This window comes from Desmodus rotundus, chromosome 3, assembly GCF_022682495.2.
Source record: "Desmodus rotundus isolate HL8 chromosome 3, HLdesRot8A.1, whole genome shotgun sequence".
NCBI classification, from domain to species: Eukaryota; Metazoa; Chordata; class Mammalia; order Chiroptera; family Phyllostomidae; genus Desmodus; species Desmodus rotundus.
Genome location: NC_071389.1, coordinates 85,164,757 through 85,190,556, shown reverse-complemented (window position 1 = coordinate 85,190,556; position 25,800 = coordinate 85,164,757). Strand labels below are relative to the sequence as shown.

The 25,800-nt window shown below is 40.3% G+C and overlaps 1 protein-coding gene and 1 non-coding gene across 2 annotated transcripts in view; both read right to left on the bottom strand.

The window, feature by feature from the left end:
- The window catches only part of RREB1 (ras responsive element binding protein 1), a 175,046-nt gene that overhangs the window by 134,973 nt on the left and 14,273 nt on the right, over nucleotides 1–25,800 (bottom strand). The gene's annotated exons all lie outside the window — the stretch shown is intronic.
- Nucleotides 8,519–8,680, bottom strand: LOC112297676 (U1 spliceosomal RNA). Its single transcript, XR_002974081.2, has one exon. It is a non-coding gene; the product is annotated as a U1 spliceosomal RNA (small nuclear RNA).

The window sequence follows — 25,800 nt, the reverse complement described above, 5'->3', positions numbered from 1 at the left end:
CATTTGGAAACAGCTTGTCGATTACTCAAAATGTTAAACATTGAGTTACCACATGACCCAGCTGTTCTACTCCTAGGTACATATACAAGGAGTGAAAACATAAGTTCACATGAGAACTTGTACTCGAATGTTCAGGGCAGCATTATCCATAATAGCTTTTTAGTAGAAACAACCCAAATACCCATCAACTGATGAATAAACAAAATGTGGTCTATCCATACCTGGAATGTTATACATCCATAAAAAATGAGGTACAAATACATGCTGCAACATGGATCAATGTAGAAAACCTGCTAAATGAAATAAGCCAGACTCAAAAGGACAAATATTGTATGGTTCTGTTTCTGTGAAAAGTCCAGACTAGGCAACTCTACAGAGACAGAAAATAGTTTGCCTAGGGCTGAGGGTTTGGGGGGACACGGGGATTGACTAATGTGTAAGAGGTTTCTCTTAAGGGTGATAAAAAGTGTTCTAAAATTGATTGCGGTGATGACTGCACAACTCTTAATATATTAAAAACCATTGAATTGTATACTTTAAATATGCAAATGGTATGGAATGTAAGTTATGTCTCAATAAAGCTGATATGTGTATACCTATATGAAATTGTGTTAGGTTCTGTAGTGGAGAAGCCACACAAAAATGGATAATTTATAATCTGCATCTTAAAAGAGTTCACAAGTACCTGAAGTAATCTTGAAATGCAAACCCACAACATATCATAAGAACTGTTAAATAAGTACAAAGTTCAGGGGCTCAGAGAAAAAAGGTCATTTCTAATCAGAATAACTGGGGTAAGCTTCATGGAAGAGAAAGCAATGGAGCTGAGCCCTGGAGAATGGCTAGAAATTTTGTAGGTGGGGATTGGATTAGAAACAACAGGTACAAAGGCATGACTGTAGCAAGTCATGGGTCCTGTTCAGAGCAGTAAGGATTCCAGTGTGGCTGGATTATAACGTATACAGGAATATAGAGATGATGAGACTGAGAGGTGAGCAAGCTGAAGCTGCCCCACAAGAATTTTGAATACAATCCGTGGAAAACCTTAGGTATGAGGGTGAACTAGGGTAGAGATAGAGGGAATGGAGAAGAGATTATTAAGAACCACTTCAGAGGAGGAAGTGATAGAATATCAGCTGATGGACTGGGAATGTGGGGGTGAAGAAGTGAGGAACAAGATAATGCTGGGTCCTGGCCAGGTGACTGAGAGAATGAAAGACAAAATGAGAAAGTCAGAGGTGGGAGCACAATGAAGTACAAGGTGACAGACTAGGTGCTATTGAAATCTATGGAAAACAGAGCTCTGCCATGGAAGAGAATCAAGAAGAGAAAGGATGTAGACATTGGGAAAGGCCACTTGGATAAGGTGACACATCTACTGAATCTCATAAGATGTGTAGGTGTCCCGCAGGCAGAGAGGAGGGCGCAGGGCCCTCCATGCAGAGGGAGCTGTGAGTAGTAAGTGCAAGAGACTGAGGTGTAAAACAAAGTCAGTCTCCCGGACTGTAAATACCTCCCTCTGTAGCTAGAGCAGAGGGAGGAGGGGAGGCAGCAAGAGATGGAGCTGGAGAAATAGCCAGTGGGCCAGACCACCTAGAGCTCTATCTCACAGGTGATGCGTACTTTATCGAACAGTGAGGCCCTGAAAGGGCTTAAGGAGGAGGGTAGACAGAGCATCCCTCATGGTACTGTGGAGAAGGGTCTGGAGGACTCAAGACAGGAAGGCTAGTTAGGAATTAATAGAAGAGTCCATCTAAGAAACAATAAGGACCTAGTAAACCACTGGCTCTGGAGGTGGGGAGAAATGGATTGATTTGAGCCACAATTAGGACGTAGATTCAACAGAATTTGACCAACTCAATATGAGAGGAAGAACAAAAAAAATCCCTCTGGAGCACTGACCAAAAGGTGTGTCACCAAAAGCAGGTAAATCACTGCAGCAGTGGTAGAGTGACCCATGACCGTGAGGAATTAAAGCAAAACCAGTGGGACAGGCAGAGGGACAAGAAGTAGGAGATGTTAAAGAAATGGAATCCACTGGGTTTGGTCCCAAGTGGTTGTGGAGTGAGAAGAAAAGAGCATGAAGGAAGACTGCTTCTCTGGTTGAAAATTCGGGCACCTGGGTGGGTGATGGGGAGGAGGAGGTAGTGTGTGGAAGACTAGAGGAGGTCAGGTCCAGGAAAAATGCCTGGAGAGACACCTGAGAGATGAAGAGGGTAGACAATGAATGGCTAGAGGCTGAACCCAGGGAAATGCCTGCGATTAGGTGAAAGAAAAAGGAGTGACAAGTGCTGTCTCACATTCCTGTAAAGAAGCAGAACAGTCAAGGAAGCACTGAGGGGGAGGGCTGGCAAGGGAAAAGGTGGTTAACAGTGTTAAAGAGAAATCAAGGCATGTAGCTGAAAAAAAAAAAGGTGAGATAGGAGAAACTAAGGTGACCTGAGAGTGAAAGGCAAGGCCCAGGAAACAAAGGGTTAAACAGTGACTCAAAGAAAAGGAAGTGAAGGCCATGATCCCTGAGAAGTGCAATGATAAAAGGGACAGAGAGGAAAGTATCAAGAGCATGGATAACAGTAGCTAATATTTATTGAACACCCACAATGTGCCAGGCCTTGTCAAAGGCCTTGTGTATTATCTTGCTTAGTCCGCTCAACCTCCAATTTGGTAGGTGCTATTATCTTCCCCACTTCACAGCTGAGGAAACTGAAGCCAAGTCCCAACATCACACAGCAGGTACGCAGCGCTGGGATGCACACCAGGCTGTCTGACTCCAAAAGCTGTTGGTCAATTGTTAGTCAATTGAGAATTAGTTTGCTAATAGCAATGCCTACTTGACTGTCGTGACTGATCTCAAGAAAATGCTCTGGATTAGAGTTCTGCAGAAGGGCCATTGCTGTCTGTACAGTTGTTTAACAAAGATTTAACTGGAAAGGTAAGTGAATGTACAGCATTAAGTATTGTTAATTTGCTTCCTAACTACCTCTCCTTCACATCAACCTAAGGTATGAACCTCTTTCTGTTTTCCAAGTATTGTATTCCATATGTGCAGACCATATTCTAAAGCTGTAGCTGGATATTCTCTGTACCCAGCACTGTTGGCTACAGGTGATCTAGCAAAGTCTACCCTTGTTACGTCTACACCAGTGAGTCTCACCTAGGGGGGATTCCGACCCCTAAGGATGTTCAGCAATGTCTGGAGACATTTTTGGTTGTCACAAGTTGGGGGAATGGTACCAGTGTTATCTATGGGTCATTTGTCAAGGCCAGAGATGCTACTTAGTATCTTACAATTCACAGGACAGCACCCAGAACAAAAAAATTATCCAGCCCCCAAATGGCAATGGTGCCAAAGCTTAGACTCCCTGCTCAACAGAGCCTTGAAAATGATCTCTAGGAATATCGGAGCCTGGAAAGGGGTTTCAGAGAAGGTAACCACCCAGCCCATTTATGTCAACAGGAAAGGAATGTAGTTCCAGAGGGGAGAGAACAGATATATGAGACAGAAACAAGGGGAGGGGGTGTGTTTATCTGTCTGTCTATGGTAGAGAAGGAATGGCAGACAGATCCTCCTTAGGTAAAAAGACAATTCGTATTCTATGACAGGAGGGAAGGGGGAAAGAAAATAGGAACATACCGAGAACTAGCCATGGGAAAAAGGCAAGGTGCAGGGGTTCCTATGTGATGTCTCTGGATATGGAGAAGCAGCAGTGTAGGAAAGCCCCAGAGAAGAAACCAGGAATTGGTGGTAGAAAAGTTCAGTTCTGCTTTAGCTTCAGAACCGTGCAGCCACAGAGGAAAGCAAGCAGATGGTAGGGATTACTGACGGTTGGAAATCGAAATGAGTGGAACCCATCACAAGGGGGATGACACCGGAAGGGGGCTGAGACTGTGAGAACTGGGAGTGGTCTAGGGACAGGAAGATGAAGGAGAGCAGCAGGTTTAGTGGCTGGGAGGGGAGGCAGGGTGTGAAGAAAAGAAAGGGACTGAGAGTGGGGAAACAGGGCCGGAGACCTCAGAGGAAAAAGAGAACTCAATGGCTTGTGAGATGGAGCAGAAATCCTATTCACAGGGTTGAGGAAATGGAGAAAACTGTGAAAAAAGGACAGGATAATGCCCTTGATATGGATGGTGCTGTCACTGAAAATGAAGATGGGGACAGGCTGGAAAGGAAAAATGTGTAGTTAGTGTCTCAGGCTATGGTGAAGGAAGGGCTTAAAGATCAGTAGATCACACGGGTACAGATGAGGAGAAGCAAGCATAAACAGATGTCACCAACATCAGATATTATTGTTAAGGTATTATTAGGATATTATTATTAAGGTATTATAGGCTAAATTGTGTCCCCCAAAAGTCATATGTTGAAGTCCTAGTCCCCACCACCTCTGAAGGTGACTGTATTTGGAGATAGGGTCTTCACAGAGGTAACTGAGGTAAAATGAGGTCACTGAGGTGGGCCCTAATCCAATAGGACTGGTGGCCTTAGAGTAGGACATCTTTGTTGGACTCATCAAATCTTCAGCATCAGAAAATTTGAATGTCCCTTGTGGAACCACAGATACCAGGAGTAAGTATTCCTACTGATACTCCACACACACAGAGGAAAGACCAAGTGAGGACACCGAGAGAAGGAAGCACCTGCAGACCAAGAATAGACAACTCAGAAGAAGCCACCACTGCCAACACCTTGATCTCAGACTTCCAGCCTCTGGAATGTTGAGGTAATAAATTTCTCTTGTTTGTTAAGGCATCCCAAGCTGACTGAAACAGGAAGGGGGTACTGGAAGGAGATGGTGAGCCTGGTGTAGAAGGGATAGCAGAAAACTCATTCGTAGACTCCATGGCCTCCCCAGTGAACTGGGAGAACTAGTCTTCTTGAGGAAAGGCTTTTGAAGGAAGTGATATCTCTAAGGAGGAACCAAGTTCCCATTGGGGTGTGGAGGTAGGGGGAGTGCTGTGGAGAAGCCTGAGAATTTGAGTTTCTCAGAACAAGGGGTTCCACAGGCTTAATCGATGGGATATCTCTTGAAAGTCGAAACAAGTCTTGGCTAATTATTTCTCTATCCCAGTGCCAGCACAGGGCTGGCATATTGCAGGTTCTTAAGGAATATATTTTGTAAAGTGTGCAGAGGCGGAACAGGCACATAGGAGGAGTGGCACAATGTGGAAGAGGTTGGGGGGATAAGGGACCTGCTGGGAGTGGCAAGTAAGCAGAAGCTTCGAGGCAGGGAGTGAGATATTTAAAATTTCCAACTCCCCATAGTAATGCAGCCAGTTAAGCTCTCCCTCTCAGATAAGCAGTGCAGTCCTAGGGATGGGCTCCTAACAACATCTTTGTGTAACTATTACCCTAAATACATCACTACTTTACCCAGATAACTTGAGGAATGCATTATTTCCAATGGCTAATGGTTTTCCCTTTAAATGGTAACCACTTGGAGTAGAATTTTTCTAAAATGTATTATACACTGCCTTATTTTTTCCTCCCTTTTCTAAAAAATCATAAAGTTAATATATACACAAAACATTATCATAAACTTCAAATATTACATTGGATTGTCATAAAAAGATTACTTTTTACAGCTAGCCCCGACCACTGTGGCTCAGCTGGCTGGAGCGTCCTCCCTGAAACCAAAAGGCTGCAGGTTCAATTTCCGGTCAGGACATAGATGTTTCCTTCCCTCTTTCTCACTCCTTTCCCCTCTCTCTAAAATCAGTAAGCATGTCCTTGGATGAGGATTAAAAAAAAAGATTACTTTTTATAACAAGATTTATACTAGGCCACAAGATGGTCACATTCTCAGAAACTACACATCTTTGAGGTTGCTATTTGCTAGCACACCCTAGGACTCCACCGTAAATTCCAACTTGAGTTTTTTGTCTAGTTTTGTTCTTTTTCCAACCTTACCATCTGGCTATCACTTATCACTTCTTTCTGAACTCAGTAGACTGCTAATAGCAACCTCTTCTTGCCTTTCTAATTGATCATTTCTGATCTACAGACATTAGAGAACTGAATATCAAGATGTCAGAAATATATGGATAGTAAGCATGAGCATGAGCATCGCCTTTTGCTGCCCAGAAGCCAGAAGTTGCTTATTTCCTGATTCTCAGTTGAATTTTACACTGATGAGTTATTATCATACTTCTAAACTATAAAAGTTGTTTCAAAGATATCAGAATATCAGGAAAGGCTAAATAACTCTCTTCGCCAACCTTCCCTCCATGAGGTAACATTCATTGCTTACTAGAGTTTTTAAATGATTTAACTTCAGGGGACACAGTTGTTCCCCCTTCTGACTTTAAACAAGATAGCAAATATTAGAAAACATTGTGCTATTCTCATTGGATGAAGATTCTTTCTGTGCCTAAAATACTTATAATTCAGTATTTGCTTCTTTGTAAGACAGAGCTCTTCATTCACAAAGCAGAATATAAATAAATAAAAGACTTCAATAAGGAGCTTGTATGTGCACCTTTGTGTGTTCAGTGAATGGGGAATGCAGAGAACTAAAGTAGAATTCCTGCAGTTTCAGCTAAGTAGACCCCCAAACGGCACGCATAAGTGGAGACCATTGGCAATGCTTTAATACCCCCAGTGACGCTGTTCACACTGCCTGGCTCATCTTGCTCACGGAACAGGTCCCCACGTTCCCAGGTCCAAGGATCAGACCAGAGTTTTCAACTGTAAAAAGTGCTGAAGACGCTGCAGTAAAATCACACACCTGGATAGCCCTGAAAAGCCCTGACCATTTGTAAACATGGAAAATAATATGTGTATAGCCCTCAGAAAGAAAGTCATATCTAGTGCTTGAGTGTTTGTTATTTCATGGTGAGTAGAGAACTGGGGTGATTTTACCCATTGCTTCTGACTGCTACATGGTGATTAACTTGGCAATTTCAGGCACTGCATCAAGTGCACACCCCAGGTAAGTAATGAAATACATGCAGAAAATAAGTATGTAGATTGACTTTGTTACTTCATGTTATGAAACAAACTTGACATTCATTTACTCATTCATTCAATCAACATTGGTAGACACTGATGATGTTCCAGGCTCTACATACAACAGCAAGCAAAGCACACACGATCCCTGCCCTAGTGAGTCTTACAGGCTAAGATTTGCTAAGCAACAACGCAGCAGGCCTACAGAGTTGTTCACCGTGTGTGAAACAAAAAATTGTCATGACACTTTAAAAGCTGCTCTACAAATTGCCTCCTCAGTAGGACCGTTTACAATAAAGTTATACGCCTCTGTTGTGGGCTGAACTGCGTCCCTGCCAAATTCATATGCTGAAGTCTTGGCCCCCAGTGCCTCATGCCATGACTGGGTTTGGACATAGGGACTTTACACAGGTAATGAAGGTAAAATGAGGTCTTTAGGGTGGGACCTAATCCAAGTGGCTAATGTCCTTGTAAGAAGAGTAGATTAAGACACAGACACAGACACACACACACACAGAAGACCATGTAAGACACAGGAAGAAGAACAGCATCAACAAGCCAAGAAGAGAGGCCTCAGAAGAAACCAACCTTGCTGACACTTTGAATTGGAACTTTTCGTTTCCAGAACTGTGAGGAAATAAAGGTCTGTTGCTTAAACCACCCGGTCTATACTACCTTGTTATGGCAGCCTTAGCAGACTGATACAGCCTCCACAGCCTAAACCTTATCTGCCCAAGTGTATGGGGTAACTACAAACTAGAGCAATTTCATTAGAGCTATATGCTAGGATGTTGGCATCTAATTGCCTATGTGTAGACACAGTGGAATGAGAAGAGCCTAAAGGAATAAGACAGTGTTAGATATCATAGTAAGTAAAATTTGTGATAATCCCACAAGTAAAGGCAACTGGAAGCAACCTGTTTAAGAATCGGAAACTAACTACTAAACTATCATACATCCATGAAATGAATACTTGATACCTATTAAAAATGATCCTGGACAGAAACCAATGGGGAGAGGAGGTGGGAAAAATGGGGAGAGGAGGAAGGTAGGGGAAAGGTAGGAGAATATCATCAATAATACGGTGATTAATTTGCACAGTGACAGATTATTACTATATTAGTTGGGTGAATGCATTGTAAGGTATAAAAATGTCGAATCACTGTATTGTACACTTGTAACTAATATAACTAATATAATATTGTATACCAACTATATTTAATTAAATTTAAAAATGATCCTGGAGAATACTTAATTTCATTTTTAAAGTTCATGATATATTTTATGTGAAAAAAATCTGGCTACAAATAGATAACCCCATTTTTATAAAAAAAATTATATACTCACAGATAAATTAAAAAAGATACAGAACCGTGGACACCAAAAAGTTAAACAGTGGTTATTTCCAGGCTATGAGATTATGAGGGACTTTTTCTTTCACCATTCTGTTTATCTCTATTTTCTTATTTCTCTACAATAAGCATGCAATGATTTTGTTATAAGGAAAAATATTAAATCCTTTCATTAAATCCATTATATGAAGTGACTATCTTTAAAAAATTTTTTTTTAATTTTTAGGGGAGAGCATGAACACAGTCCCTCACTGCCACAAATTATGCAGTCGAGTTTCCCACGTTTGGGGTGTCTCAGGGGTCAGTACATCCGGAGTGCAATGCACAAGCTTCGCCCTGGAAAACCACCTTTGTGATGAGGGCATCTCCTCTGCCAGGTAAGTACGATGTGACTATGTTTAATGTCATAAGTATCTTCATCAAAGTCAAGGATTTGAAGCAATTATCTACAGAATGTGATAGACAATACAGGTAATTCAAATTTTAAAACACACATCAAATCCATTCTTCTTCCCCGCAGTTTATCTTTACACTATAATTGCATCAGTTCTTCAAATATCCTGCGGATTACAGCCATAACATTGTGTATCAGATGGTATTTTATTCCTAAACTAAAATCCAAGTTTCAGGCTCAGCTAAAAGAAGTTTTTTCTTTTTCTTCCAGCTTCTCAGAAATTGGCTTTTGTAAAGCAAAACAAAAGCTACAAATGTACTTGGATGTGGCAGATTACATGGAAAAAGCATTGACTAGGACATGAGACAGCTCTGGGTTCCATCCTGGCCCTAACACTTACTGGCTGTCACTAATACAGGTGTCCAATCTGGTGAACTTCAGTTCCTTCAACTACAAAACAGATGTCACTACCACCTGGGCACTGTCATGAGGATTAAAAGAGATGACATGCATAAGGCATGCAAAACAGGCATCTGGCCCATGATAGGTGTACAGTAAACTGTAACTGTTATTATACATATAAAACTTTGATACTTAATACTTACATTTTGCAGCCAAACACATACATCTTGATCCAATGAAAGTGTTAAGGTTGCATCATACTCCTCACATAATCTTAAAAAAAAAACAACCCACAAAAGTGCCACATCAAGGTCATTATTTCTTAACTGCCCCATGATCATTATTCATTTATGAGTATGATTATGAAGCTGAATTTATACACATGTGATGTGTATGCATACAAGGTGCTTATAAAGTGGCTCATACCATCTTAACGTTATTTAAGTTATATTATGGTGACAATCGACAAGATACAATAGTTCTAATCAAAATACTGACTTTGAAATTTTCTGCAGCATTAAAACAATGACTTATTTTCTAGAGTGGGACAGATGTGAGTGATGTGTCTTGTTGCTTCAGATGAATTTGGAGTAAGTACTGATTTTCACATGATTACTTCAATAGACAGCCTAAGGTACACAGAGAGTGAATGATATGCCCAACTTGAACAATTAGGAAGTGGTGGAACCAAGTGTGGAATCCAAGTCCTAGAAGTCTAAAGCCCAAGTTCTCTCTCCTGCACTGAATAGAGTGGCAGAAACATTTAAATCTCGAGTAGGCTGTGAGCCTGTAGTTACATACACAAACAAATTTCCAGTTCCAAAAAAATATATACAGGAGGGAGAGGGGATGAGTGCATCCAGATACTAAACATGCAATAAAGCTAGAATGTACATAATGCGCATATGCTATATCCACTATGCTATGGTGCCAATGTAATGATAGACAAATCGATGGAATCAAGCAGAAATTCTGCAAGTATTGGGTATATGAGAAGTATGGCATTTCAAATTACTGGGACAAAAGGATAGATTAGTTAATGTAGTTAGAACAACTGAAAGGGAAAAATCTGTCCTGGCTGGGTAGCTCAGACAGTTAGAATGCCATCCCCATATGCCAAGGCTGTGGGTTAGATCCCAGGTCAGGGAACATACAAGGAGCAACCAATGGATGCATAAATAAGTGGAGCAACAAATCTCTCTCTCTCTCTCTCTCTCTCTCTCTCTCTCTCTCTCGTCCTCCCTCCCTCCCCCTTCCTTTCTCTAAAATCAATCAATAAAAGTGTTTTAAAGAAGAAAAAAAATTATACCAAATAGTAACTTCACACTAACTTTACACCAAAGGCTAAATAAAATTTATTCTAATGTTTCAAATTTAAATGTAAAACATAAAATGATAAAAGAACCAGAAGAAAAGTAGGTACATATTTATCTGATCATCAGGGGTATAGAAGGGTTTTTTAGGGAAAAGGAATAGCTATAAAGGAATAAGCTACATTTCATTTACATAACAATTTTAAGTTTAAATACATAAAAGACACTATAGGCTAAATTGAAAGGGAAATTACAAACTAGGAAAAAAGCATCTTTACAGGCAGAGTTGGTGAAGAACCTCAATATGATAAAAGCTACATTGTATTTAGCCCTTATTAGGTGTAAGACAAGCTAAGTGCTTTGCACTCAAGATCGCTTCATAATCCTATATGGGAGATACAATTAGTTCCACTTGTATTTTTTATTTTTCATTATTTGTTATTTTCAGAGGGCGGCAAGGGAGGGAGAAAGAGAAGAAAGAAACAATGATGTGAGAGAGAAACATAGATTTGTTGTTTCTCATACACTGAACCTGCAACCTAGGTATGTGCCCTGACCGGGAATTGAATTGGTGATATTTCAGTTGGGATGAGGCCACACCAGTCAGGGCAGTTCCACTTTTAAAATAAAGAAATGGAAACACTGAGTGGCTAAGAAGTAACATGTCCAAGGTCTCATAGTGAATAAGTAGCAGAACGGAGATTTGGATATATAACTGTTTCTCAGTTCCATGCTCCTAACTTTTATGCTCTATTGACTTTTTAAAAAGTCAATATTAAAAGAACACCTCAGCTACAAAGTGGGCAAAGTGATTTACAGAAGAACACATATAAATACTTAATGAACATATTTTTAATGTTAAACATCAGTGATAACAAAAGAAATGTACATTGAAATATCCTGTAAGATATTTTTCCCTATTAATTAGCAAAAATATTTTAAAATTTCAACATCTAATTTTGGCAAAACTAAGAAAAATAGATATATGTTTTGGGAGTGATATTGCTTTCAATTACCTTAAACAAAGATTTAAAAATTTAAGCATTTTGTCCTTAAAAATGTATACCTCTTTCAGCCAGCCATTCAACTTCTAAAAAAAGAATTCTAGAAACTTTCCCAGAGATATAACAAAGATATTTGTATAAGGATGGTTGTCATTAAATTATTTACCATTATTAAAAACTAAAAACAAGCTAAATGTCTACTAATAGGGCTTTGATACATAAATGGTGAAATATTTTCATGATGGAATAACATGTTAACCATTAGCAATCATTATGTATAAAACTACTTAAAATTGGGAAATGTTCAAAATACAGTAAGTGAAAAAAATCTTACAAAACTGTATGTACCATTTTTAATTTTTGTTTTGGTGCTTGTCCACATTTTCCAAATTTCTACAATAAATATAGATTACTTTTATATCAGGAAGACAATTTTTATTTTAAAATACCAGTAGACTTTAATCAGAAGAATACCTAGTTTAAGATTATAAAATTTAAATGTTCTAAATTTTGGTATACATGGAAATTCAAAGTAAGAATCAAAGATTAAAGGTTCCCGTGCAACCCGAACCAGATATAAAAGCATGGTACAGATTTCTATATAAAGAAGCTAGCAGTCAGGCATTAAAAGGAAGGTTTCCAACCTACCACCATCACCAGCTCACCCCTGGGAGATTAATTGCTTTTCAGTATTAAAATCCATAAGAGGATTTATAAAAATCTCAGAGATAGGTATTTTTAGAGGAAATAATAACATGTATATTCAAGATAGGATTGATCCTTAATTTTCTACCTTTCCTCTTAGGTAACATCAATATTTGAATTTATAAATAAAATTGTTCAAATTGTATGAATCTTCTGAGATAACTGATTTCTAATTTTAAAACATTTAAAAGGTAAGAACTGAAATACACTTCTCCAACATATAAATGGTATCCATTTCAAACCACAGCCAACTTTATACTTCATAGTGAAAAGCTAGAGGAATTCCTTTAAAAATAAGAATAAAAATCTCCTAGAGAGAAAAAAATTATTTAGTATTGTTTTGCAAGTTTTTCTGGCCAATGCGATAAGACACGAAACAGATAAAGATATTTAAATTTGGGGAGAAAAAAGTTAACATTATCATTAATTATAGATGATATCATAGTCTAAATAGAAAACCCAAAGAAATGAAGGGGAAACTATATTCAAGAGAAACCTAACAGTGATAGCTATCACTTATTAAAACCCTGTGTTTCCAACATTGTACCGCTGTATTCTCAGGGTCAGGCATCTGTTAAGTGGCAGGGAGCTGAAATTCAAACTCAAGGCTGACCAATCTCAAAGACTGCACAGACTGTGTTCTTTTCAATGCTTTGCTCTATGAAGTGGATAGTTATAAGGCACATGTGTGCACACACACGTTTCCTATATGAAAGCAATAACCCTCACAAAAGTCTAATTTAAAAAACCCCATTCACAAAGCAATAAATTCAACAAGATTTGTGTGTAACCAAAGAAAGGGAAAAAAAACCCTGTGTGTGTGTGTGTGTATGTGTGTATGTAATAAGAAATAGAGATGAGGCAAGATTTAGATAGGAAGAATAAATTTCAATATTTAAAATGTATATGCTAATTTAATTTTTATGTTAAATGCAATTCTGATCAAAACCCCAACTGGATTAAATATTTTATAGGGAGATAATTGCCATGTGTCTAAAAGAAACAAACAAGTAAAAATAGTCCAGAAAATTTTGCAAAGAACTATAGGCAAAAGGGGTAGTAATATTAAAACAATTATACGTCTATAGTTAAAAGACCCTAGGACTATGCAAGAAAAGAAAAGCAATTAATAGAAAAGAATAGATAAACTAGGACTACATCTAATATACTTACTAGAAGTCAGTATGTTAAAGGTAGCACCAGTAATCATCAGAGATGGACAGAATTATTCAGTAATTAGTTATTGTTGGAACAATTGGCTACCAATTTGGGGGAAACATCAAGGTAAATTCTTACCTCACACCTTACACCAAATAAATTCCTTAGGGTCAACAGTTAGAAATGTATTTTTAAAACAGAAAAATAAGAATAAAACAATATTTGTCATACTGCTGGGGAGAAAAAAATGTATTCTAGCACTGGGAGGGAAAGAAATTTTAAACTTGAATGCAAATAAGGAATAGACTACATAAAATTAGAAATTAAAGGGATGTATAAAAAAGAAAAGAACATAAATTGCTTAACCCAGCAATTTCCAACCAGTGTGCTACAAGAATTCTTAAAACATGCAATTTACCTGACTATTTAGTCAGGGGCACTGACCTTTTTCCCTTAGACTGTCAAAAAAAAGGACAACAGTCAACACAACAATAGCAGTGTGTGTGATGTGAATGAATCAAAACTATACCAATTTTTGTCGGATTGGCAAAAAATATATTTTGTGGTGTGCTGCAGAATTTGGTAATTAGTTTATGTGTGCCGCAAGATGAAAAAGGTTGAAAACCAGTGGTTTAACCATATGTGGCTTAACCATACAGAAATATAAACCATCTCTGCAGCTCTCTTTGTGGAGCACGTCTAAGCCTTTCCCCATCCCCTTCCCCAGGTGCGTTGTCCTTGCCTAACTCTTTCTCCTAAGCTCTAAGGGGAGGGAGGAAGGAAGGAAGGAAAGAAAGGAGGGAGGGAGGAAGGAAAGAAGGAAGGGAAAAATAAATGTGAACCATCTCTGTGTCGAACATAAAAAAGCAAAACACAAACTGGAAAAAATATTTTGTAACAAAAATTACAAAACAAATATATATTAAGCAAAGTAGCTTTTAGTTGTTTCTTAAATTAGAAAAAATGCCCAAAGTCCGTCGAGGTATAATAAAATGAGTGAATACTTTCATATGCTATATTGTTAGTGGCATTGTAAATGGGCATAAACCTTTAGGAAAGTTTATTTACACTATATGTACATATTATTACAGCTACGTGTTTAAAAAATAAATGAAAAGGACTGGAAATAAATTTACCAAAATAATAAAAAGAAGTGAAGAGGGTTATATTTTTTCTATTTCCCAAATCTCATGTAATAGCATTACTGTATTTTACTAATTTAAGTAGAGAGTCTTACACATATTGAACTGTGTGTGTTGTCTCCTTGTATTACAGAATCTGGGACTGGAGACACAATTTTCAAAATCATCTAAAAAGCAATCATTCCACTTAAAACATAAACCTGTGATAAATAGGTCTTGCATCTTTCCATTTACCCTAGAAAACTAATGCTTTTGCAGTAGGCAAGTGTCTTTTTTAAAAGCAGTAGAAGATCTTTGTAAAACTAAAAAATGTGTCAGTGATGAGTTAGCCTCCCAATGAAAGCACACACCTCAGCAGACTGGTCCAGTTAAGTGCCTCAGCTCCTGCCTATGTGCTTGGGACAAAAATCTTCAAGGAGTCCTGACCCATCCCAAGCTACTAAGCCTCCTTTCTTCAGGATAGAGCTAAGAGCAAGTCCTGCTCACACGTCTCCTCTCCGTAGTGGTCCAGAAGAGCCTCAGAGCTCAGCTAGGGCAGACAGAACACATGCTTGCAGCTACAGACTCCAGGAAACAAAAAGGGTAAGGGGCCTTCTCTTCGGGCCTTGTTCTATCCCACAGAACCCAGCAGGAGAGTTCAGCTGTGCATGTCAGCAAACACCAACATTACAGCAACCATTGTCCCAGAGCACCATGAGACACCACCTTCTGCTCATTAGGATGCCTAGTATCAAAAAATCAAAAAGCAACAACTGTTGGCAAGGATGTGGAGAAAATGAATTCTTGTGCACTGCTGGTGGGGATAGAAAATAGTACCGCTTCTATGAAAAACTGTATGGCAGTTCCTCAAAAAATTAGAAGTAGAGCTACCCTACCATCCAGTGATTCCAATTCTGCATGTCTACCCAAGAGAATCAAAAGCCCATTATTCACAACATCAAAAAAGTGGAAGCAGCCTAGGTGTTCACAGATGGATAAACAAAATGTTGTGTTCACGTACAAAGGAATATTATCCAGCCTTAAAAAGGAATGACATTCTGACAGATGCTACAACATGGATGAATCTTGAGGAAAGTATGCTGACTGAAATAAGCCAGATACAAAAAAACAAATACTCTATGATCATTTATATCAGATACAAAGTAGAATGGTGGGTGCCAGTGGCTGGGCAGTGGGGCGATGGGGAGATGGATGGCGGTGATGATAGCACAATATGAAGGCACTTAATGTCCCCGAAAATGGCTAAAATGGTAAATTTTATGTAATGTATATTTTACTGCTGTGTGTGTGTGTGTGTACATGAGACTGCTGAAGGCACCAGTCACATTCAATGAGTATTTTACTCAAAGATGAAGATTGCTCCTGGCAACATTCAGTGACACAGCTCATACAGGTAACCAGCTGTGCACTGAGCTGTAGCCAGTTCTAGGTAACAAGAGCAGGGTGGTGTTTGCTTCTTAGCTTCACATAACTCAAATCAAAGAACACGGGACACCACAGGACACAACGCTAGAACCACAAAACAGTGCCAAGCAATAGCAATTTCCTTATCTCCGTCTCCTCAACTTAGAGTTTCTTACAAAAGCAATTTACAAAGGGCAAAGTTCTCAGCCCACGGAACTCCTGGGGTTTGGCTCCTGCGGTGCTGACAGAGTTCTTTCACGCTCCATAGAGAGCCCTGCAACGCTCTTTCTGTGGCGCCACAAATGATGACACCTTGTTCTAAAATGAAGCTAGAAGGAGGCCAGCTGAGAGGTCTGGCCTGAGTACTTGCTTCAACAGTCTGAGCCCCAGTTTGGGGGATTATTTTGAGGACTTAATTTAGCTGTAGTCAAACATGTCCATTTGTAACTTGCCTAAATAAGTCACCTGTCCCTAAGCCGGGATCCAGAAGCACTATTCAACTTCTCCAGCATTGTTTGCTGGACAAAGTTACAAGCACACTTTTCTTTCCAATGGCTCGCTGAAGCTGTCTTTAGTCTTTTAAAGACTCTTTGGCCACCTACTGGATTTTTTCAGTGTGAGAACTGAGCAGGAAAAGAGCAACTTACTGCCCTTGTTCAAAGGAAAGTGAGAAGAGCTGCGGACTAGAAGCTAGACAGACTTTATTATTCACTACCCACCGGGATTTGCAAAAGAATAGCTCAGACACAGTCTGTTCCTACCCTCCTCTTAAGGAAAAAGCCAATTATTTTCCTACCTAAAGAGTTTAGCAGGAGAGTGGAACATAAAAGCTTCTACGACATCTTTATCCTAGGCACAAGGAGGGAAAAATAAAAGGCGACACAATTCAAGTAACTTTGCTATTGTTTCTAAGTTACCAGGAGGAAAAAGGTTTAAACGACTTGCTGGTTTTTTCACATATGAAAAAGGATTATCAGCTACTTTCACTTTCTAACGAACAACTCTAGTCTTCTAAGTGAGTTCTGTCTGTGTAAGGCATGCGATTTAAACCAAGGTCATTTTGATTAATAGAGATATTGAAAAAAAACTTAAAAAAAAACAAAACACGAGCATTCTGTTGGATGTGGCTCTTGAGATCAGAGAGCAAAGCTAGAAAAAAAAAGGGGGGGAGTTACGACTCATTCAGGAAGAGCACAGCAAGAGCCAAAGATTCATTGGTAAGTTTCTAACTCTCAGTTGTGTGGCAGAGGAGAAGCAGGTTCCTGGTGGAAGCTGAGAGGCTGAACTGAGGGCAAGCAGCAGGGCAGCTGGGCTGCAGGGTGTGCTGGGAGCTGGTGAGTTCCCAGTTCCAGCAACATTGGTCACAGTTGTGTAGAAGAGTGCAAAAACTAATTTTTCAAAAACAGATCAGGGTTTGAGAGGTGCTGGTAGTTAGAAACTGCTCCTCGGGTACTAATCCTGACCAGGTGGGGCTGCCTCTAAGGAAAAGGCCCAGAGAGAGGGTTTCAAATGCGCACATGTCCATGTGGGCAAGACCTCAGGGCCTAGCAAGTGTAACACACACACACACACACACACAGTCACAAAGACGTGACTCACTAAAGGTCCAAAGCTATACAAAGCTGGGGCTTGCATTCAGGTCTCCTGACTCCCAGAGCTGAGGCTCTTTCTCACTACTTGGAGTGGAACTGCACTCACTGGTGCTAGCGTCAGTGCGAAGGCAGCCTGACAAGGCCACGTTGCGTGTGCAAGCACCATCTGCGTCTGCTCCACGGTCAGGAGGCATGGCATTGGTACAGAGTCCCAGAACCCTGCCAAGCTCTCCAGTCATCTGGTGGCAGCCCGTTCAGTAGTAAAAGAAGTCAGGAAAAGAGGGGAAAGCACCTAACTGGCCAGCAGGCTGGGGCACACACATATGCAGATGGCTCCCCCAGCCTGCACCTCTCTGTTTTCCATCCGCCTCCAGGCCTTCTGTCTAGCAGTTCCCCAGGAGTCTCAAGCTGCCTGAAGCATGACTTCTCATTGCTGCTCTGTTCTCTTCCACTTTCATCCTTCCAAGCAGGGAACGACAGACACCCTTGTGGACATGGTCTCCTTTGGCCTTATTAATGCTAATTGTAGGGAGGGGTCAGATCAACAAAAACTGGCACTTGAGCAGGTTTAGATCATGAAGTTGGATACAAATAAAAGTTTGCATGTATCAAGAGCCCTGACTCAGTCTTGAGCCCAAAGGTTTGCCTACATGATCCATTTAACCCTTGCCACTGCCCTTGGAGGCAGATACATGCCCCCATTGTATAGAAGACAGGTTTAGACAGGTAAAATTGCCTAAGGTGAGAATGACCCCAGCTCACTCCAAAGTCCCCACTTTACCAGCACTGTTGCCAGTGGAGTAGCACCAGTGTGTGTGTGTTGGGCAGGGGCGGGGGGGTGTCTCTCCAACTGGGTTGGGCCCTACTTGAAATAAGGATTCTGACCGTCGTCAAAGGGGCTGTGGTTAAACCAGACCAACAAATCTAACTTGCTTTGTTAGGTGCCCAACTCTGAAGGGCACCAGTCTGTAGAATACCTCCCTCCCGGACCAACGTGCCTTGCCCTGAGGTAGGACGTGACACAGCTGCTGAAACGCCAGGTGGAAGGCAGAAGCTGACTACCCATTTCTGAGAAAGGGAGTAAATTCACAATTACTGCTCGCCAGCTAAAAACACACTTAGCTGTAAATACCCTCCTGGAATTTCTATTCCCCCTCCCCCAAACACAAACCAGGATGCCAGATTGGAGAAAGCTGGGGAAGGGCCCTTATTTAAACTATGGTCGAAAGAGTTACAAGACGTAAGGAGGAGACTGGGGAATAAAACAGGGGAAACTGTTCTGAGCACAGAGGTATTGTTTTCCTGCCTGCCCTGTGAATGTACCAAAAGTTCACCAAGCTAACAGTACAAAGGTTAGGGAGTGATTGATCAGTTGGGCAAGAGGCCTGCAGCTGAGACTGCTGTAGCTAAGTAAATGCTATGACGGGCGGCCACAAAGGGGAGGACAGTGAGATGAAACACGGCATCACAGGTGAGGGGCTTCACTGGCAAGCTAACTACAGTTTCCACAGGAGAAACCATCCAGAGAAACTGGTACACCTGAACGTTTTGAGCTCAGCTATGTTACAAACAGTGTTCCTCTCTGCACCATCCACCACTCCAGGTACCTCTCCATGTGTCACTGGCTACACTCACAGTAAGTGTTTCAAACTATAGAACGATATGCATGGAGTTAGGATGTCACTCAAAACTCTGGCAAGCAGAGGCCCTAAGTCCCTCCTGAAATTAAGATTATTTGTGGGTGTGTATGCATGTGCAATCTCCATTTAGATGAGACATTTCCAGGTCTGGAAACTTCCGAAAGACTCCAGAATTAGGCACAGATTTTGGATTTTCTTTTTGGAGGTGCTGATACACAAAGCAGTCACTACACAGGGCTCTGACCAGTGACAATGTCACCTGGCAGGTATGGAGAGAGTTCTGTGGGAGGGTGGAAGGGGCAGGGGAGCCGGTGCACCAGAAAGCTCAGAGGAGGCTCTTCCAGGCTGTGGCAGCTGCCAGGGAAAACCCAAGTGGCTGAAACTTAGTGGCTTCGAAGCCAAAGGTCCTCTTATTTTGGGCACCCCATACCTATCAGGGTCCAAATTAAGCCATTTACAGGTCCAGGAAGGTCCAATCTAGGAGAGACTTAACAATATTCAGCTCTGGCAAGGAAAGAAAAGATGTGAAATCTTCACTGGCAGAAAGGTGACATGAGAAAACAGGCCTTGCGGTGGTTATTTCACTGGCTGCTTTGGTGGTGCAAGATCCCCAACCTGGTTGTGAAGATTTCTTTGCCGCTGCTCCCTGCACCTGTGCAAGCACGTGGTCCAAAGACATGCTGCCTTAGTACAGCAAGGCCAGTCCCTTCTCTAACTGGGATGTGGGGATCGTTAAAGGGGAAGTCTATTGTTTCCTTAAAACAGAAAGACTACCTATGTCAAAGATGCTAAAAAAATGCACAAATCCTGATTTGATCTCTTATTAGCTGACAACTTAGACACATTATCTAAACCCTCTGAGTTTGAGTTTCCTCTCCTGCAAAGGCACATGACGTTATATACTGCATAGGATCACTGTGAAGTTCACACACACACACACACACTCAGCACAAGGCCTGGCCCACAGTGAACAGAGGTATTCATTCAGTCAGAGGTTCACTTTGTACCAATTCCAGAGTCACAACTGGATACCAAGTATATGTATTTATCTGTAATATGTATATATTTATCCTGTTCTGTAAATGCTTGACAATCCTGCTTTGTCAACACACATTTATTAGAAATAAGTTCCATGAAGGCTGAGACCTTTTCTGTTTTAATACTTGTCATAACCCCAATGTCAACTAAATATCTATGAACACACTGATAAACAAAGCAGATATGCCCACACTATCTGGGACAGTTGTATGTGTATGCTTGGAGGGTAGTGTCCAGGCAGTGATGTAGAGCATGTCTTGGAACTTCGGGACCACACTGCTTTTTGAGCTGTGATTAATGCCTGGCGCCACTATGGACTCTGGTACACATGCTCCCAACACAGGGGGTCTCACACTTCTTGTTCTCAGGACTCCTTTGATGACTCCAAAGAGCTTTTGTTTATGTCAGTTATATATAATGGTATTTTCCATGTTAAAACTCAATCTAAATCTAATTTATCTAAAATAACAATGATAAACCTATCACATGTTGACATAAATAGCATATATTTTTACATAAAAAAACCCTCTATTTTCCAAAACAAAACTTTATTAGAAATGTGCATCGCTTTACATTTTTTCAAATCTCTTTTAATTCCAGGCTCTGGAGAAGGTGACTGGATATCACATCATGTATCCTCTGGGTTAGTCCAGAGAGCAAAACAGTATAAAAAAACAAAACAAAACAAAACAACACAAATCTTATTGTTACAGAAACAGTTCTGACCTCCCTCATGTGCTGCTTCTCCAGATCACTGAAAGGATTATCAGGGATCCCTGGGGGCCCCTAAACCAGACTTTTTGAGACCGACTACTTGACCACTGATAACAGTAAACATTGTATTTGTTTCTATTAATGCTAGTTTATTTTACACACATCCAAATTTCAAAACTGAACCCCATTTTTAATCATTTGCCTCAATGTATAGGCCTTCATTCAGCAGGAATCTGCCAGAGAGTGCAGCTAACATGACAAGGGTACGAGTGAGTGAGGGGTGTCTGTGTGTGTAGAATATAGCTTCCCATGCAGGGAAGCTGCAAATCCAACATGTCCAAAAGAACCTCCTTATCCTACTCCTAAACCTGCTCTTCAGTGGTGAGGGTACCATAATCCTTTCAGGGAAGCATACTTTTCACCTCCCCAAGGTCAAGTCCTTCATGGGACAGGCCTGCATCTCTCTCAGAGTGGAGCTTTCACCTAGAAAGTCCACTCTGCCTCAGCTTCTCCCAACCTCATTTTCCCAAGCACTTCCTAAAAATGATGCTTCCCTCTTCGAGTCTTCTTTAGAAGAGTTGTTGAAAATTCATTATTCCCCATCCAGCCTAAACATACAACTCCTGCTCACCACGCCACTGCTTGGTGGGGTTAGAAACTTCACAGACAGATTTACTGGATGCATGTAACCAGCCTGTACTATTGATTTGCACTGTATCACTGCAATAAAATGGAGAATGGAATTTTATCAGTTTATGATCATTTATGAGACTATTTGTACTAAATTAGGTATTTGTTTTGTACCACCTGTATACACTGAGGCAGAGCAGTGTATACAGTATTATATAGTATACAGTACTAATAGTACTAAGATACAGTACTATAAACCAGATCATTTTTATTTAATATGGGGAATCCCACCACTTTACATCAAGTTCTCTTTGTGAAGACGCATGGAAGGTCTTGGTGCCAGAATAAAACTGTATTTCCCCTGCTCCACTCGTTTGTTTTCATATTACAAGGGCACTCTGAACTTTGTTACTAATCATTTCCCTTACTTGCTTTGACTGGTAGGAAGCTCAAAGCCAATTCTGAAAACCACACCTAGCAAATGATCTGAATTTCATGCACTTTGTGTATCAACCTTACCTCAAGCTTTAGCTTACATTTCTACTTTGGCCTCCATTCACCTATTTATTTAGTTTAAATACTGTTGTGCTATATGTATTTTTGTAATCCTTTTTTGTGATGAAGCAGGATATATGTGAATAAATACATAGCGTGAATCTTTAATCTACCTCAAACTAAGTTTCTCAGAGGAGCCCTTGAAGAGAATGGGCCAAAATCAGTTGTAGCAAAGAAGCAGTTAACATGTATCCATTTGTTTTCTATAGTCCATATTATTCATTACAATTCCTGACTCATATGAGCTGTTACCAAACATTACAAACTTTCAACTTCCACATGTCTATTTCACTTTGAGGGATTTCATTTCCAGAACTTTCCTGGGATTAGGGAAAGGAAGAAGAATGCCAGGTAAATTATATGTATTATCTTTTGCTCCCCACAAATACCTATGAAATGCTATTATTTCTTTCCCATTTAATAGGTGGGCAAACTGAGGCTCAGAAAGATTAAAACATTTGCCTGAAGTTATGCAGATGGTTAAGTGGTGAAGCCACAATGTGAAACCAGGTGTGTGGTCCTCCAACGCTGCCGGGGTGTGTTCACCTTGTGAAATTCAGGGAGTAGTGCGTTCATAATATGTGCAGCTTTCTGTGTGACTATCACACTTCAGTAAAATGTCAGAGAGAAAAAGGCCATGGGGCTTTTCTACTCTCTCAGTGCAAAGTCAATGGGACGAAATTAGTATGAAGGGGAGCAGAAGGGCCAAGTGATGAATTGAGAGGCAGGAGCCCTGATGTTGCTGCCTTATCTATTCAACACTGATGGGATTATATTTAATGAATGAAATACTGAATTTAATGAATGGCTTCTTTATTAGGTCCCTTCTGCTCTTATGTTCATTCTCCAAGGACGCTGGGTCAGAGGGATGGCATGAGTTACAACCCATGCATGTGTGTCTGCGGCCTCCACAGTAAGGCAGGCGGCCTTGAACAGACTGAAAAGTAATGATGATGGTGACTGCAGCATATACTTCTTCCTTTATTATCTTTTTGTTCGGTTTTCTTCTTCACCATTAAATATATATATAAACAAATGTAATATCCCTAAGTAGCTTTTCCACTTTGCTGAGTATGACACTATCCTGCAGGCTTGATAATATTTTAGGAGAGCTTCTCCCAGCATCTTCCATTGTATATTTAGACATCTAAAATAGCATTTCAAGGAAAGCCTTATCATGTGAATCATTTTAAAATTAAAATTCTTATGGCTTATTCATGCCATAATTCAGCCTGAGGCAGTGCCAGTATGTAATCAGATTAAAAGGGTAGAACAAAGGTACTGTGCTGGGTGTCAGGACACAGGTTCTAGTCTTGCCACTAGTTATCCCGAACAAGTCACTTAATATGTAGATATGTCCTTCCCTTTTCAGTAAGATGGAGAAATTGAGCTCGATAAATTGTTTTTTTAGATTTTATTTGTTTTTAGAGAGAGGGGAGGGAGGGAGAAAGAGAGAGAGAGAAACATCAATGTGTGAGAGAAATGTCAATCAGTTGCTTCTCACACGCCCTGCACCAGGGACCTGGTCTACAACCCAGGCATGTGCCCTGAATGGGAATCGAACCAGCGACCTTTCGGTTCACAGGCCAGCTCAATCCACTGAGCCACACCAGCCAGGGCAAGCTAGATAATTTTTTAATTGAATTTATTGAGGTGACATTGGTTAATAAAACTGTATGTTTCAAATGTACAATTCTGTAACACATCATCTGTATATTGTATTGTGTTCACCAACCCCAGTGAAGTCTTATTCCATCACCATTTATCCCCCCTTATCCTCTTCTATGTCCCCCCACCCTCCTTTCCCCCCGGCAATCATCAGACTGTTGTCTGTGTCTATGAGGTTTTTTGTTGTGGTGGTTGCTTAATCCCTTCACCTTTTTCACCCAGACCCCAATCCCTCTCCCCTGTGACAACTGTCAGTCTGTTCTCTGTGTCTATGAGTCTGTTTCTATTTTGTTTGTTAGTTTATTTTGTTCATTAGATTCCACATATGAATGAAATCATATGGTATTTGTCTTTCACAAACTGGCTTATTTCACTTAGCATAATACTCTCCAGGTCTATCCATGCTGTTGCAAAAGGTTTCCTTCTTTTTTACAGACAAGTAGTATTCCTTTGTGTAAATGTACCACTGCGGTTTTATCCACTCATCTACTGATGGGCACTTGGGCTGCTTCCAAATCTTGGCAATGTTAAATAACACTGCAATGAATATAGTGGGGCATATATTTTTTCAAATTAGTGTTTCAAGTTTCCTTGAATTTCCAGAAGTGCTTTGGCTGGGTCCAAAGGCAGTTCCATTTTTTAATTTTTCAAGAAAACTGCATACTGTTTTCCACAGTGGCTACACCAATCTGCATTTCCACCATCCACAATGCATGAGTGTTCCCCTTTCTCCACATCCTCGCTAGCACTTGTTTGTTAAAAAATTTATTCCTGATAGCCATTTTGACAGGTGTGAAGTGATATCTCATGTGGTTTTAATTTGCATCTCTCTAATGATTAGTGACATTGAGCATCTTTTCATATGTCTATTGGCCATCTGTATGTCCTCTTTGGAGAAGTATCTATGCAGGTCCTTTGCCTATTTCTCAACTGGATTTTTTTGGGGGGTGTTGAGCTTTGTAAGTTCTTTATAAATTTTGGCTAGTGATCCCTTATCAGATGTATCATTGGCGAGTACATTCTCCTATTTGGTGGGTTGTCTTTTCATTTTGTTGATGGTTTCCTTTGCTGTGCAAGCTAGATTATTACTAAGGTTTCTTCATGACCAAGAACTCTAAAAACAATTTTATTAAATTCCCACCTGCATATAGCACATTACCAGATTTTGAACATCCTCTCATGAAAATTAAGGAACCCAGTTAGGGCACAGAAGGCCACCCCCTTTTGTGGTAACCAAATGGAGTAAAGCTTATGGGCAAAGCTCTAGTATTTCTTAAAAAACATCTGGTCCTCTTCCAGTTTCTAGACATCTGTCAGTCCTGTTAGAGGCCATGATCCTGGCCATGATAATATTAGCTTTGAAGGATTCTTACCTGTCCCAGAGACCAGGCAAAGACAACAGAACCGAGGAATAAAATGTGAAAGCCAAGCAAGTGATCAATGACATTGTAAGTCATCAAAAAGGTCTCTTTAAACCTCACAATGACCTTAGTGACTGGGATGTCTGCGTTACTATCACATGGATAACAATTCTCTAGAAAACAGAGAATTCTATTTGATTATGCAGTCAAAAGCATAAAATACAGTGGAATAAGGATAGGCTCTGGAAAGAGAGAGGCATTGTCTTCATATCACAACCACAATGCGGAAGTTGTATGACTATGGACGAGTTTCTTTATGTAACTAAGCCTTAGTTACCTGTCCAACTGATTATTAACAGAAGTTAGTGAAGAGAGTTCTTTGAGAAATAAATGGGAAAATACATGTAAAACACTAATCACAGAGCCTGGTACAAGGAAACAGCTCAATGAATACTAATTTTTCTATTCTACTCCAAAGTCCTCTCATCTCTGTATGGGCACTTGCTAAGACATTACTGGTTTGCTGAGAGACTATAATTTCCTATAAATGCCTTCCCTTTGTGGAATCCTACCCCAGGCCATGGGGTCTCTGAATGTTCAATGAGGACTTCCCAAAGGAACAATTTTTAAGGCACATAACACAATACCAAGGCACAGTTTAATATAAGTCGACCTTTTGGGCCCATTTCTGCTCTAGGCCAGTTTTTGTTTTGGGGTTTTTTTTTGGGGGGGGGGGGTTGGTAATTAACAAAGGTCAGGATTTTGCTTTGAGGGTCCAGGAAAAA